The sequence below is a fragment of the Triturus cristatus genome, chromosome 9 (assembly GCF_964204655.1).
Source record: "Triturus cristatus chromosome 9, aTriCri1.1, whole genome shotgun sequence".
In the NCBI taxonomy this organism is placed as follows: domain Eukaryota; kingdom Metazoa; phylum Chordata; class Amphibia; order Caudata; family Salamandridae; genus Triturus; species Triturus cristatus.
In genome coordinates, this window is record NC_140592.1 from 1,283,487,432 (window position 1) to 1,283,502,660 (window position 15,229).

A 15,229-nucleotide genomic window follows, 5' to 3' on the forward strand; every position below is an offset into this window, starting at 1 on the left:
GTGCTTCCAGTGTGTCATACTACCAGAGGCATCACATATTGTGCAGTTTTATGTGTGTGCTTCAAGTGTGTCATACTACCAGAGGCATCACATATTGTGCAGTTTTATGTGTGTGCTTCAAGTGTGTCATACTACCAGAGGCATCACATATTGTGCAGTTTTATGTGTGTGCTTCAAGTGTGTCATACTACCAGAGGCATCACATATTGTGCAGTTTTATGTTTGTGCTTCAAGCGTGTCATACTACCAGAGGCATCACATATTGTGCAGTTTTATGTGTGTGCTTCAAGCGTGTCATACTACCAGAGGCATCACATATTGTGCAGTTTTATGTGTGTGCTTCAAGTGTGTCATACTACCAGAGGCATCAACTATTGTGCAGGTTTATGTGTGTGCTTCAAGTGTGTCATACTACCAGAGGCATCACATATTGTGCAGTTTTATGTGTGTGCTTCCAGTGTGTCATACTACCAGAGGCATCAACTATTGTGCAGTTTTATGTGTGTGCTTCAAGTGTGTCATACTACCAGAGGCATCACATATTGTGCAGGTTTATGTGTGTGATTCAAGTGTGTCATACTACCAGAGGCATCACATATTGTGCAGTTTTATGTGTGTGCTTCAAGTGTGTCATACGACCAGAGGCATCACATATTGTGCAGTTTTATGTGTGTTCTTCAAGTGTGTCATACTACCAGAGGCATCACATATTGTGCAGTTTTATGTGTGTGCTTCAAGTGTGTCATACTACCAGAGGCATCGCATATTGTGCAGTTTTATGTGTGTGCTTCAAGCGTGTCATACTACCAGAGGCATCAACTATTGTGCAGGTTTATGTGTGTGCTTCAAGTGTGTCATACTACCAGAGGCATCACATATTGTGCAGGTTTATGTGTGTGCTTCAAGTGTGTCATACTACCAGAGGCATCACATATTGTGCAGGTTTATGTGTGTGCTTCAAGTGTGTCATACTACCAGAGGCATCACATATTGTGCAGTTTTATGTGTGTGCTTCCAGTGTGTCATACTACCAGAGGAATCACATATTGTGCAGGTTTATGTGTGTGCTTCAAGTGTGTCATACTACCAGAGGCATCACATATTGTGCAGTTTTATGTGTGTGCTTCAAGTGTGTCATACTACCAGAGGCATCACATATTGTGCAGTTTTATGTTTGTGCTTCAAGTGTGTCATACTACCAGAGGCATCAACTATTGTGCAGGTTTATGTGTGTGCTTCAAGTGTGTTATACTGTCAGAGCTACTAAAGATTGTGTTGTTTTGTGTCTGTGCTTCTGGTGTGTTATACTATCAGAGCTCATACATGTTGTGTAGTTTTATGTCTGGGCTTCTTGTCTGTTATACCAACAGAGGCACCACATTTTGTGTAGTTTTCTTGTCTCTGCTTCAAGTGTATTGTTAAGAAAGGAGGGAGTGGACAGGTCGTGTCGGGACCGGGCACCGGGGGTGGCCGCGTCCTCCCCTTGTCATGTATCATAAACGCCAGGCTCCGCCCTCCAGCGGCTCGATAGAAGGTTTTTAATTCAAGGGTCATGTGCATCGCCTACAATGGTTGGAAGCACACAGTGTGTCTTAAATACCCCTCACACACCAAAAGGGCCCTTGGTGTCATGCTTCATCATGGGGGTCTTCGCACCCCACTACGGGACGCGGCGTGCTACGACCTACGGATACGCGGGAGCACTGGTGTCGAAATGAGTGAGTGGAAGGGTCAGAGGTGAGTGAAAGTGAGTTTAAAAAATACCTAGCTCCTGTGGAGAAGAAAACGTTAATATTCCGTGGGGCCGGTATTGTTAAAAAGGTGTGGGTCGCAGGTGTATTGTTTCAATGGACAAAGCCGCCTGTGTGTGTCAACATGTTTCGACGCGTACTGCTTCTTCTTCAGGACAGGATGACAGATCCCTTCCGTTCTCGCAAAGCTCTATTGCCAATGTCAGGTATTTTTAAGTGCTATAGACACAGGTAGTGAATGCTGCGTGTTAGAGACAGACTTGTCTCATTTTAGAATACCATACCAAAAGGGAATATCCTAAAAGGTGATCTGAAAGAGAAACACCGCATTTAAGAGGCGTCCGGCATTCGATGTCTTGCGTGTACAGAAAGTGGCGACCTGTAAACAAGTGATATTTCCTGTGCTTATTCACCATCGTTGGATAACATGTGATCTGTTTACACTGGAGCAGTGCCCTGTAAAAAGAGCGAGACGATACAAAACGTACAAACATTGAACAGAAAACACACACGCTACATGGAACATCCCATGAGTGATTTTGTAGGACTTGAAGAGTCGTTGTGACCAGACTTGGGATGCGGAAATAAGGGAAATAAAGGAATACATACTTGTCTGTTTTAAAGGCAACGCCTCGTGAGCCTTTGAAACGAGGGGCCAATGTGCCTTTTGCACTCTGTAGATAAGAGAAAGGGTTGATCAGATCTGAAGGGTCTCGAGTCCATTGTAGCTGAAACACGGGGTACTCGGATCTACCTGAGCATGAATCCATTATCTGACCTCCCTAAATCGGCTGTGCCATACTCACATGCACTTTGTACATTGAAACAATACACCTGCGACCCACACCTTTTTAACAATACCTGCCCCACGGAATATGAAAGTTTTCTACTCCACAGGAGCTAGGTATTTTTTAAACTCACTTTTACTCACCTCTGACCCTTCCACTCACTCATTTTTACACCAGACATAGTGAACAAAATTAGTGCTCCCGCGTATCCTTAGGTCGTAGCACGCCGCGTCCCGTAGAGGGGTGCGATGACCCCTATGATGAAGCATGACACCAAGGGCCCTTTTGGTGTGTGAAAAGTGGTCGAAGTGGGGGTAAAAAAGTAGGGGAACTGTGGGCGGAGAGTCAGAGGGCGGGAATAACCAATGAATTGTGTCAGTGGGCGGAGTCAGAGGTGTGGCAGAAAGAGCAACATATCCCAATTTTCTGTATTTGTTTCCCATTTCACTGACCGGTTATAGTTCATTACGTTATTTAATGTAACCAATGGATACACATGTCTATCTAAGGTTTAATATGAGTTATTGACATTAAAATACACTCACAAAGTGGGATACATTTCCAATCACAGAATGTCCCAAATATCCTTAAAAGTGGGATCCCAAGCCATTTGTCGCCGAGCCCTGGAGTTTCTGTCATCGGCACTTCTCCCTTTTTCCACAAGAGCAGTTCAAACATGAATGGCAAAATATCCTAGTTTGCAAATGTTTTCCACATAATTATGGCTCTGCCATATTTGCCACATAATACATCATCTGCTGCATAATCTGAGGAGTGCTGAGACACCAGGGCTTTTAAGGTCTCGCTGTGCTTACCAAGGTCTAGCATGGGAATGTGCTCTCTCAGGGGGGGGGGGGGGGGGGGCTGGGGGACTGGTCATTAAGGCTGAGCCTGGTTCCCCAGTTCTAAATCCAGCAGCTCTGACCATAGCGCCACATCCCCTGCCCCACTGAGAGAAACGCTTACTGCACTGACCTGCTGTAAACACCTGGATGGGACTCCATTCAAATTGCGCACTAGACAAGAGCAATACGCTGCCTGAAAAGATTAACAGCATCCTAGAAAAAGCAAACACTCCTAGGGAATACAAGATTAAGGAAAGCATGTGAAATGTAAGCAGGAACAAAATGGCTACTTTAACACTTTTACACTCAGCATTCAGAAATCAGTGAGTGCTTGAGCCTGAAAAGTTAAGGCCATGACTACAGGGCCTGGAAGGGACCCGTTTCGGTGCCCATTGCTCATATCCTTTCTAAACACAGGCAGTGTGGTTTAAAGAGACCACATTCGTGAACACATCTTGTTTTCCAATCCACCCATCAAGCAGGTATTTCAGAACCTCCAGGAAAGGTGCACTTCCCCACCCAGGGAAAGCAATGTTGTTCAAAGAGAGACAACAAAACAAAGGTAGCGCTTCACTGGCAAACACTGTAAAGAGGCGCTAATGTGTTTAGGTGTGAATAAATCAATCTGGCCGCCTTGCAACCCCTCTCTCTTGCTTTAGTTAGTTATTTAGGGGCATATTAACAAGCCAGGCGATAAAATTATCTCCGCTTTAGCGGCAGAAAAAACGGCGATAATGGGCTTGATAATATACTCTAAGGAATTCCAATTGAAACCCATGTTAGATGTGAAGGACGTCTAACCTGGGCTTCAATTGGAATTCCATAGAGCATATTATCAAGCCCATTATCGCCGTTTTAGCGGCAGTTTTCTGCCGCTAAAGCAGAGATAATTTTATCGCCTGGCTTGTTAATATGCCCCTTAGTTTTCATATTTGGAACGTTTTATTTCTCTCCACCCCGAGGCTGCACTTAGAATTTGAAAAATGTCAGAAAACAGGGTGGGGGGAGGGGGGGCAGCTGCCAGCGGCAGGAGGACTGGGCACTGCCCGTGTCTTCTCTGGGCACGAAGGAAAAGACGAGTCCTTTTCCTTCTCTGCCCCTTCCGCCCGCCCAAAATACCGGGGCTTAACTATCGGCTTTGGCAATTTCTGCCGTCCGGGGGGCTTGTTTAAAATAAAGTAGGGGAATGGAATCTAAGAAATTAGAGAAGTAGGGGCACCCCCACTTGGACCACGGTGTGTGAGGGGCATTGAAGACACACTGTGCGCTTCCAACCATTGTAGGCGATGCACATGAACCCCGAATTAAAAACCTTCGATCCAGCCGCTGGAGGGCGGAGCCTGGCGTTTATGACGTAGCTTCAACTGCGTCATATATCAGAGCCCACAAATGTTATGCACTTCTGTTGTCTATGCTTCAACATTGAGACAGCCAAAGTTGTAGGAACCAACTTAGATAGCAATAGGGGTACTAGGGAAGGGGCTATTCCTAAAAAGAAGCAGGGGCTTCAAAATAAAGAAGATCATAGGACCAAAACTCCGAAATCCAAGCAAGTCAGAGGCAAAAGGGAGAAAGGTGCTTCCTCTGACCCTATTGTGAATATATCAGGACCGCCATCTCCCCCTAGAATGATCAATTCAACCTCACTACCACAACTCAGCAGCAACGCACCATTAGACACTACCTCAGACGACATCACTTTAGAGGATATAGGCACACTAGTTAGGTCTCTGCTGAGCCCCCTTGAGGCAAGACTTATCAAGATCGAAGCTAGACTAGTTAGCATCGAAAAGGCAACCGTGCAACTTGCCGACTCAAGGAAAATTGTTAACAGTGGGACCAAAACAACAAGAGAGGGACCAGGACCAAAATCCACCAAAGGCAATGGTCCTCCCACAACAATAATTAATAAACCCCCACAAACTAATCCCAAACCCTCACAACCTGCACCAATCAACGCTCCGGCATCACCAGTCGCAAACAAGGCCCCTATCCCTACCCAACAAACGGCAACTGCTACCCCAAAATCAACCCTTCCACTGAAAGATAATATTCAGCCTCCGGCTAAAGCTAATAGAGATCCTCCTACTACTGGAGAGAAACCTAATACTACTCCCAAACCTAAATCCATAAACCTCCCCCCAGAAGCAGCACCCTACACTCTAGTTCTGGCGGGGGTTCCTGAACTAAATTCCACCACATTTGAATCCACCACTTCACTCAAAAACAAAGTAATCAACTGGCTCTCCGTAAACAGACCGCTACCGAGAGGAACTACTAGCGATATATCCATGGCTAGGAGGGCAACGTGGGTGGGCTACACTAAGAAATCCATTAGAGGTGACTGTATTCTGGTCACCTTCAGAGATCCGAATACAGCCGCATATATCTGTACCTGTGCTGCTGATGAGGATTTTGCGAGCATCATCCAACCATTACCCCTCTCATTTTGTTACCCCTCAAATCTGTATAACCTTGAGGACCACAGGTGGAGGTACCATCAGGAGTTGCTGGAGGGTTGGGAAAACTGTCACAGGGAGAACAACAACTATCCGTCACACAGGGAAAGACCAACAGAGCAGTTCCCTACATATGGGGATGAGGCCGGCTGGGAAACTGTCACAAGAAGGAGGGGGGGAGGTGGTGGACACAGGAGGGGAATTCCAGGGCCACATAGAATACACTACCCCGCCTATTTATCTACCCATAACCGATACAGCAGTCTTGATATGGTAGACTGACATGCGGTTGATGAGGGGAGCGCAACTCAAATATCTCCCACAAACGAGCCCAAATTCGCCACAGCTGCTGATACTTATTTTTTAGCACCTGGCACAGTTGATCCCAGACAGGTCCCAAGCGTTACGCCTTCCTCTCCTTCCCCTGATAACAGACCCAAGGGTACGTTCCTCGTCCCCACAAATCCACGGCCGCCCCACGAGTGTACTACTACCAACTCGGTTTTTATGGGCACGGCCTCCACCCAACCACTAGAAATAACAGTGATTTCTTGGAATGTGGCAGGCCTTGCTAGCAAAATAGATTGCACAGAATGGGGTACATACATCAGATCAAAAAATATAATTCTTCTACAAGAAACTTGGGCGCGCGAAGAAACAGCATTCCCGGGTTTTGCCTCCTTCTTTAAAGCAGCTAAATGGGGGGGAAGGGGTAGGCCATCTGGGGGACTAACTACATGGGTAGCCACGGACTTAGGTTGCCAAGCTACTTATTTAGAGACCGCTTCTGATGATCTATTGGCTGTCTCACTCGAGTGGCCGGACTCATCGAAGTTGCTAGTAATCAATATCTACTCGAGGCCGGTTCCAATGCACAAAGAATCTGGCACAGTGGATGAGCTAGCCAAGCTCTTAGAAGGAATCCCAAGCGAACTTGCTTGCCTGGTAGGAGGCGATTTCAATGCTCAATACGAACCACTGCCTGGGCTACGTGATGGTCCTTCCCTGGAGGAAGATTCATATTGGCTTATACCTGAGACGGTGGCACCACCCCCACGGGCCTGGACTCCTTTAGCCCTACAGATAACTGCCCTCACCCTCAACCTTGGTTTAAGGGCATGCAACGGTCGTACCAAATCAGACACACCAAGTACCCATACTTTTAACAAACCCGGCAGCGAATCCAGATTGGACTATATTATGGTCAAACTGTTTATGTGGCCAGCAATAGTCGACTTTAAAGTCACCCCAAGATTAGACAGTGACCACAATTCCCTGGAACTGACTTATTCCCTGCCTGGGAGAGAGGCAATAATCAATGGGTCGGACAAAGATAAAACGGGCCTCCTACTTGAAAATAATCGTAGGAAGGTCAAGTGGGAGAAACTGGCCAGCAACCAAGAACGAATATCCCGGCTATATGAAAGGATAATCCCATTACTGGAGGATGCCTTCCAGCTAGGAACTAGGGTCTTAGATGATGCTACTAGAGGAGAGCTTGCACAAATACATGCAGGCATCCTCACCACCCTAGAGCAGGATCTATTCTCATCTGCAAGGCAAAGGAATGGCCCTAAACCGAAGACATCTTGGTATAATGCCGCTTGCAGGGAAGCCAAGGCCCACTTGCTACTTGCTATAAAGGAACACTATAACAAAGATGAAATCCGCGCCAGGAGAAGATCATATAAAATCCTCCTGGAGAACGCAAGGGCAGAATGGGACCATGATTACTGGGAAAACCTCACTAATGCATTAACAGCTAGAGATTCCCGTAAATTTTGGCGCGTAGTGGCGAACGGCACGGAGGATTTATCCTCCGCAATAGAGCCCAATATAGCCCCTACGGTATGGCAGACCCACTTTGAGGCCCTGTACGCAGAGGGTGGGGGTGAACAGAACAGAGATGGTCCCACAATTTCATTCTGTCCCACTAGGGTTGTTTTCACCGAAAAAGAAGTGAGGGACGCCATTAAAGGGCTAGCTGCCGGAAAAGCCCCAGGACTTGATGGGGTGTGGTGACCTTTTTAAGCAGGAACCCGGGATATGGGCACCCTATCTTACACTAATATTCAATGCCATTGCGGGGGGACTGGAGGTGCCTGATACTTGGAGGGGAGCAGAGGTGGTCCCAATTTACAAAAAGGGATCCCCCTTGCTCCCTTCCAACTATCGTCCTATCAGTCTAATCGACATATCCCAAAAATTGTTTGGTAGACTGATTCTGAATCGACTGCAGGCCTGGACCGAAGAAATGGAAATTTTGTCCCCTTACCAGGCAGGATTCAGGGAGGGTGTATCAACCATAGACCAAATCTTCAGGTTAAATCTCCTCTACTGGAGAACAGCTGCAATCGAGGGCGGCAGTCTATATACCATCTTTGTAGACCTACGTGCCGCCTTTGATTTGGTTCCCAGAGCGAGGCTATGGAGAGTCATGGAAGAGTTGAATGTCCCTACTGACATCCTGACAATCCTGATGAGACTCCACCACAACAATTACGCTCGCGTAAGGTGTGGCAAAGGTGGCAAACTAACCGAAAGGTTCCCCGTTCGCAGAGGTGTGAGACAGGGTTGCGTGCTCGCACCGACCCTGTTCTGCATCTTTGTGAACGGGGTTGTTGCCCACCTAAACAGGATCCCCAACTCCGATGCCCCAAAATTGACCGGCAGCAGGGTGCCTGCAATCATGTTTGCAGACGACACCCTGCTGCTGTCTAAATCCCCCATGGGGATTCAGCGCATTTTGGACGGTTTTCTAGACTTTTGTAATGATCGGGGATTGGAAATCAACCCCCAAAAAACTAAGTTCATGATCCTGAACCCCAACCCCCAGAATCGAGCCCCACCCAGGCTAGGCACAACACAACTGGAACGTGTGCACAATATTGAATATTTGGGGATCACGTTAAACGAACATCTATCGTGGACGTCTCATCAGGCCAAAGTGACCATCAAACTGGCACAGTTGGCGGGTGGCACTATGCGCCTGGCGAACAAATCCTTTTATCGTCCACTAACCCCAATTATTCACATATATAAAACTCAAGCACGGGCGGGTGTCACATATGGGGGTGAGCTCTGGGGTCACACTCATCTCCCAAAGTTACAGTCCACCGAAAATAAATTCCTGAGACAGGTCACTGCCCTCCCCCAGAGCACTCCATTACTCCCCCTCAGATTAGATCTGGGAGTAAGACCAATAACAGAGGAGCTAGGTCTTAAACCCCTAACCTTTTGGAGGCGTTTGTGGTGCAGCCCCGATCTCTTAAATTACAGAGAGGAACTCCAGGAATTCTTGCAGCTGCGGAATGCCACGAGGATCCCGTGGCTGACCTATGTCAAGGGAAGGCTCGAGGATCTGGGCTACCCGGAACTATGGACGGATCCTTCCAACTCCTGTACAAAGATTTCAAAGAAGGTACTCGCGAGAGCATACTACGAACTGATGCTCACAAGAGCTATCAACGACAGCCGTGAAGGATCCCTGACACACTTATTCCTGAAAGCGAAAGACTCTTACTGTCTCGAAAGTACTCTTGATGCGATCTCCCCTCTGCTAACGAGGAAACTATTCTTTCAATGGAGATACGGATGCCTCCCTCTAGCATTTTTTACAGCGTCTTGGTCTCCTCGCTCCACCATAGCAACTTGCCCTGTTTGTGCTCATCCGAAGGAGGATGAAGTTCACGCTGTTTTCTTCTGCAAGGGCTACGAGAGGAGCAGGAAACGTTGGTTAGTCCCGTTACTCAGGAACTTGGGCTTCAGATCCTTCCAACCTGCCTATAGAGTCTTAAAGACAGATCTTTCTCCTATTGTTGTCTTTGCACTTTCAAAATTTTTAACCTCCCTGTGGTTTACTCGTAGTCGCGTGCTGAAAAGACTTGTATAACAGACCCCCTGATAGACTTTAGCACAGTACACTGTACCCTCTGTTCTCCTTTTAATGTATTTTAATGTCTTAACTATTGGATCACATCATGTTTAATACGTTTATAACTGTGTATATTTTGTTATGTATCTTTTATGATCTGTGATCGAAATAAAGATTTTTGAAACGAAACGAAACTATGCTTCAACTGTGTCATATTTCAGAGCCCACAAATGTTGTGCACTTCTGTTGTCTATGCTTCAACTGTGTCATACTATCAGAGCCCACAAATGTTGTGCACTTCTGTTGTCTATGCTTCAACTGTGTCATACTATCAGAGCCCACAAATGTTGTGCACTTCTGTTGTCTATGCTTCAACTGTGCCATATATCAGAGCCCACAAACTATGCTTCAACTGTGTCATATATCAGAGCCCACAAATGTTGTGCACTTCTGTTGTCTGTGCTTCAACTGTGTCATATTTCAGAGCCCACAAATGTTGTGCACTTCTGTTGTCTGTGCTTCAACTGTGTCATATATCAGAGCCCACAAATGTTGTGCACTTCTGTTGTCTGTGCTTCAACTGTGCCATATATCAGAGCCCACAAATGTTGTGCACTTCTGTTGTCTGTGCTTCAACTGTGTCATATATCAGAGCCCACAAATGTTGTGCACTTCTGTTGTCTGTGCTTCAACGGTGTCATATATCAGAGCCCACAAATGTTGTGCACTTCTGTTGTCTGTGCTTCAACTGTGCCATATATCAGAGCCCACAAATGTTGTGCACTTCTGTTGTCTGTGCTTCAACTGTGTCATATATCAGAGCCCACAAATGTTGTGCACTTCTGTTGTCTATGCTTCAACTGTGTCATATATCAGAGCCCACAAATGTTGTGCACTTCTGTTGTCTATGCTTCAACTGTGTCATATATCAGAGCCCACAAATGTTGTGCACTTCTGTTGTCTATGCTTCAACTGTGTCATACTATCAGAGCCCACAAATGTTGTGCACTTCTGTTGTCTATGCTTCAAGTGTGTTATAGTGTCATAGCTAACAAATGTTGTGTTGATTTATGTCTGTGTTTCAAGTGTGTTATATTATCAGAGCCAAAAACAATTGGTTAGTTTTATGTCTGCACTTCAAGTGTGTTATACTATTAGTGCCACCAAATATTGTGTAGTTTGATGACCGCGTTTCAATTGTGTACATAATCCGGGCTGACAAATATTGCCCAGTTTAATGTCTGTGCTTCAGTTATGTTATAATATCAGAGTGGACAAATATTGTGTCTTTTTATATCTGTGCTTCAGGTGTGTATACTGTCAGAGGCAAAAAATATTGTGAAGTTTTTTTATGGCTGTGATACCATCAGAGCTACCGAATATTGTGTAGTTTTGTTTCTTTGCTTCGGGTCTAATATACTCTCAGAGCTGCTAAAGATTTTGTAGTTTACTGTCTGTGCTTCCTGTATGTGATTCTATCACAATCAACAAATATTGCACATTTTTATGTCTGTGTTTCAAGTGTGTTATACTACCAGAGCTGACAAATATTGTATAGTTTGATGTCTTTGCTTCGGGTGTTTTATACCATCAGAGCCGATAATTATTGTGCAGTTTTTTGTCTGTGCTTCATGTGGGCTATAATATCAGAGCTGTAAAATAGTGTGTAGTTTTATGGCTGTGTTTCGGGTGTGTTACAGTATCACAGCTGACAAATATTGTGTAATTTTCTGTCTGTGCTTCAGGTATGTCATAATATAAGAAACATCAAATATTGTGTGTGAGAAAGTGGGTTTCTGTTGCAGTAACCCCCCCCCCCCTTTTTTCCCCCCGCCAGACTTCTGATGCACTTTGACTTGATGTGCCCTGGGGCCCTGCCAACCAGGACCCCAGGGCCTGTGTTCTTTCCTCAAAACAAAACCCTATTGGCAACTCTGGCCACAGGTAGGTCCCTGGCAAATGGTACCCCCTGTACCCAGGGCACTGTGACCAGAGAAGGCTCCTAAGGGCTGCAGCACCAATTGTGCCACCCTTAGGGGCCCTGTACCCTGGCACACACCCACTGCCTTTGCAGGCTGCGTGTCTGGGTGCAGAACAAAACAAAGAGACGACATGGCACACATGTGCCATGCCTACAAACCACTGCCCTGGCCTAGGTCAGTCACCCCTCTAGCTGGGTGCACTATGCCAGTGGTGAGGGCACAGAGGCATGAGCCCTGTGCCCCTACAGTGTCTGAGTCCATGCTCAGACATTGTGAGTGCAGTGCTGCCATCAAGAGTATATGGTACTGGGAGTTTGTCATTACGAACTCCACAGTACCATGATAGATACACTGAAGACTGAGAAGTTTGGTATCAAACTTCTCAGCACATTGTACCCACACTAATGCCAGTGTGGGTTTCAATGTAAAACGCACCACAGAGGGCATTTTAGAAATGCCCCCCTGAACTTGACCCACAACCAGTGTCCCGACTGAGTGGCTGCTTAGGCTGCCACCCACCAAACATGTCGCTGGACCCCTGGGTAGAGAGCCATCCGCTCTCCTTGGCCTACAACAATGCACATCCTGGGCGAGGTGCTAGGTCTCCTACCCTAGGATGGGCAGCCGCCTTTGTAAGCTTCTCCAGACCACTTATTGTACTCAGCACTGACCAGAGCAGCGTGAAAATTAGTGCTATATCGTCAACTGATACATATGGAGCTGAGGAGAGGGTTCCATTCTTAAAATACCCTTAATGTTACAATCACCACAGCGCTGAGACGCCTGGAGCCCCCGCTGTAGGTGCTACACCGGATGTACTCTCAGTACACTGGTCCACACAGCAATCCCCAGAACCCTAGTCCTGAAGAGACCCCGTATCTAGAGAGGGTCGAAACGCCGTCGACTACAGACAAACGAGAGGGCCTAAATTTAATTAATTATTACTGTATCAAGCTCATCCTTTTGTACTTCACCAATAACCTGTTCCCCCTTTTTTTGTTCACTATGTCACACAACAATCACCAAATAGGTTATGGTCACTTCACTGGGGTTCACAAGAATATTTTGAATGTGTAATGATATGTAAATATTTTATTGACTTATATATGAGGAATACGTCTGTGTTACAGACTAGAACTGCATAATAAAATTACCTACTTCAGCTGAAGTTAGGTAGTCATGATGAACAAAGTGTATGGGCTTTTCAATTAGTTTGTATGAAGAGACTATTAATGCAAATAAAAATTTGGACTCGATAGGGAGTCATGATTATATACAATAACTTCCAGCTATGATTTAATTTGAGCAACTACTTGAGTTGCAGATTCTGTACTGACCTAGGTAAATGAGTTCCTTGTGAACATTGTTTTTTATACTAAAGCCTTCACTTTCCAAGCTGTTTCTCCCGTTTATACCGGACGTGTTTGAACTGCAGCTTCTGGTGCCAGCCAGGACCCGCGAATCCAGCCCATTCTGCACCCGCCGCACCCGGCCCGAGTTCGAGTTGAAAAACACCACGAGGAGGTCCCAGTGATCCTGAACCGAGATCTGGTGACCCCTGACCTGCCTCAAGCCTCCTGACGACGCCTGCAGTCTCAATCCAGAGGACCCCCCCCTACCAGGACCAGAGGGGGTAAGAAAATCCGACATCCCAAATAGGTTATGGTCACTTCACTGGGGTTCACAAGAATATTTTGAATGTGTAATGATATGTAAATATTTTATTGACTTATATATGAGGAATACGTCTGTGTTACAGACTAGAACTGCATAATAAAATTACCTACTTCAGCTGAAGTTAGGTAGTCATGATGAACAAAGTGTATGGGCTTTTCAATTAGTTTGTATGAAGAGACTATTAATGCAAATAAAAATTTGGACTCGATAGGGAGTCATGATTATATACAATAACTTCCAGCTATGATTTAATTTGAGCAACTACTTGAGTTGCAGATTCTGTACTGACCTAGGTAAATGAGTTCCTTGTGAACATTGTTTTTTGTACTAAAGCCTTCACTTTCCAAGCTGTTTCTCCCGTTTATACCGGACGTGTTTGAACTGCAGCTTCTGGTGCCAGCCAGGACCCGCGAATCCAGCCCATTCTGCACCCGCCGCACCCGGCCCGAGTTCGAGTTGAAAAACACCACGAGGAGGTCCCAGTGATCCTGAACCGAGATCCGGTGACCCCTGACCTGCCTCAAGCCTCCTGACGACGCCTGCAGTCTCAATCCAGAGGACCCCCCCCTACCAGGACCAGAGGGGGTAAGAAAATCCGACATCCCAAGGCACCCCTGCACCCGACCCCCCACGGCTTTGTGTGCCCAACCCAGCGGTGCATAACCAACCCTCAACATCCCAACTTACCCCTCGAAGTGGTGGTCACTCCTGGAAGATCCTCGTCCCTGAGCCTGCAGTGTTTCTTTGTCTGGGAGAATCTCCATTGAATTCAACAGGGCACCCGACCTCAAAACTGCACCCTGCACCCGGCTGCCCTATGTTATGTTATGTTAAAATAAACTTATATAGCGCACAGCTACTCTAAAAGAGTGTCCCGGCGCTTTCCACAAGCGGCTCCGTGTGTAATAACATAACAAGAAAAGAGAACTAATACTGAAAAGAAGAAAAAGAAAGAACCCCGCAAAGAAAACAGTTAAACATTAAAAAGCCAAGTCTTCAGGCTCTTCCTGAATTGAAGCAGATTCGAGGTGCTGCGTAGCGCCAATGGCAGAGAGTTCCACAACTGGGGTGCCTTAAAGCTGAAGGAACGGCCCCCAGTCCGCGCCTTCAGCACACGTGGCACCACAGCAGTAAAAAGAGATTCGGACCGCAGTGAGCGGGCAGGACGATAGAAGTTCAGTCTACGCCGTAGGTACCCAGCCCCTAAGCCAAACAAGGCTTTATGCATCAACGTAAGGGATTTGAACATAATCCGCTTACGGATAGGCAGCCAATGAAGCCTCTGCAACAGCCCAGAGGCTCGTGACCGCCTATGCAGGCCAAAGATGGCACGGGCAGCAGAGTTTTGTGCCACCTGCAGGCGTTGGACCAGGTAGTCCGGGAGGCCAAGAAAGAGGGCATTGGCATAGTCGAGCCGGGACCCGATGAGCGCCTGCACTGTAATCCGCCTATGCTCCGCAGAAAGCAGTGGAAGAAACTTGCGGAGCATCTTCAGAATACCAAAGCAGGTTCCGGCCAGACCCAAGATGTGCGCTCTCAATGATAACTTATTATCAAGTTTGACGCCAAGATTTTTAGCGACCGCAGATGATTGTATCGGAGGGCTCATTTCAGATGGCCACCATTGCCGCCACTCAGGGTCGGTGACACAGCCGAAAAATAGGACCTCCGACTTACTGGAGTTGGCCTTCAGGTTGTTATGATGGAACCAATCGAATACCCTGCCCAAACAACCCCGAATACTCTCTCCATCAAATGGTTGGTCTTTACCACAAGTGAAGAGGAGTTGCGTGTCGTCGGCGTAGGACACGATCTGGGCCCCGAAAGCCTCCACCGCCGCCGCCAGGGGGGAC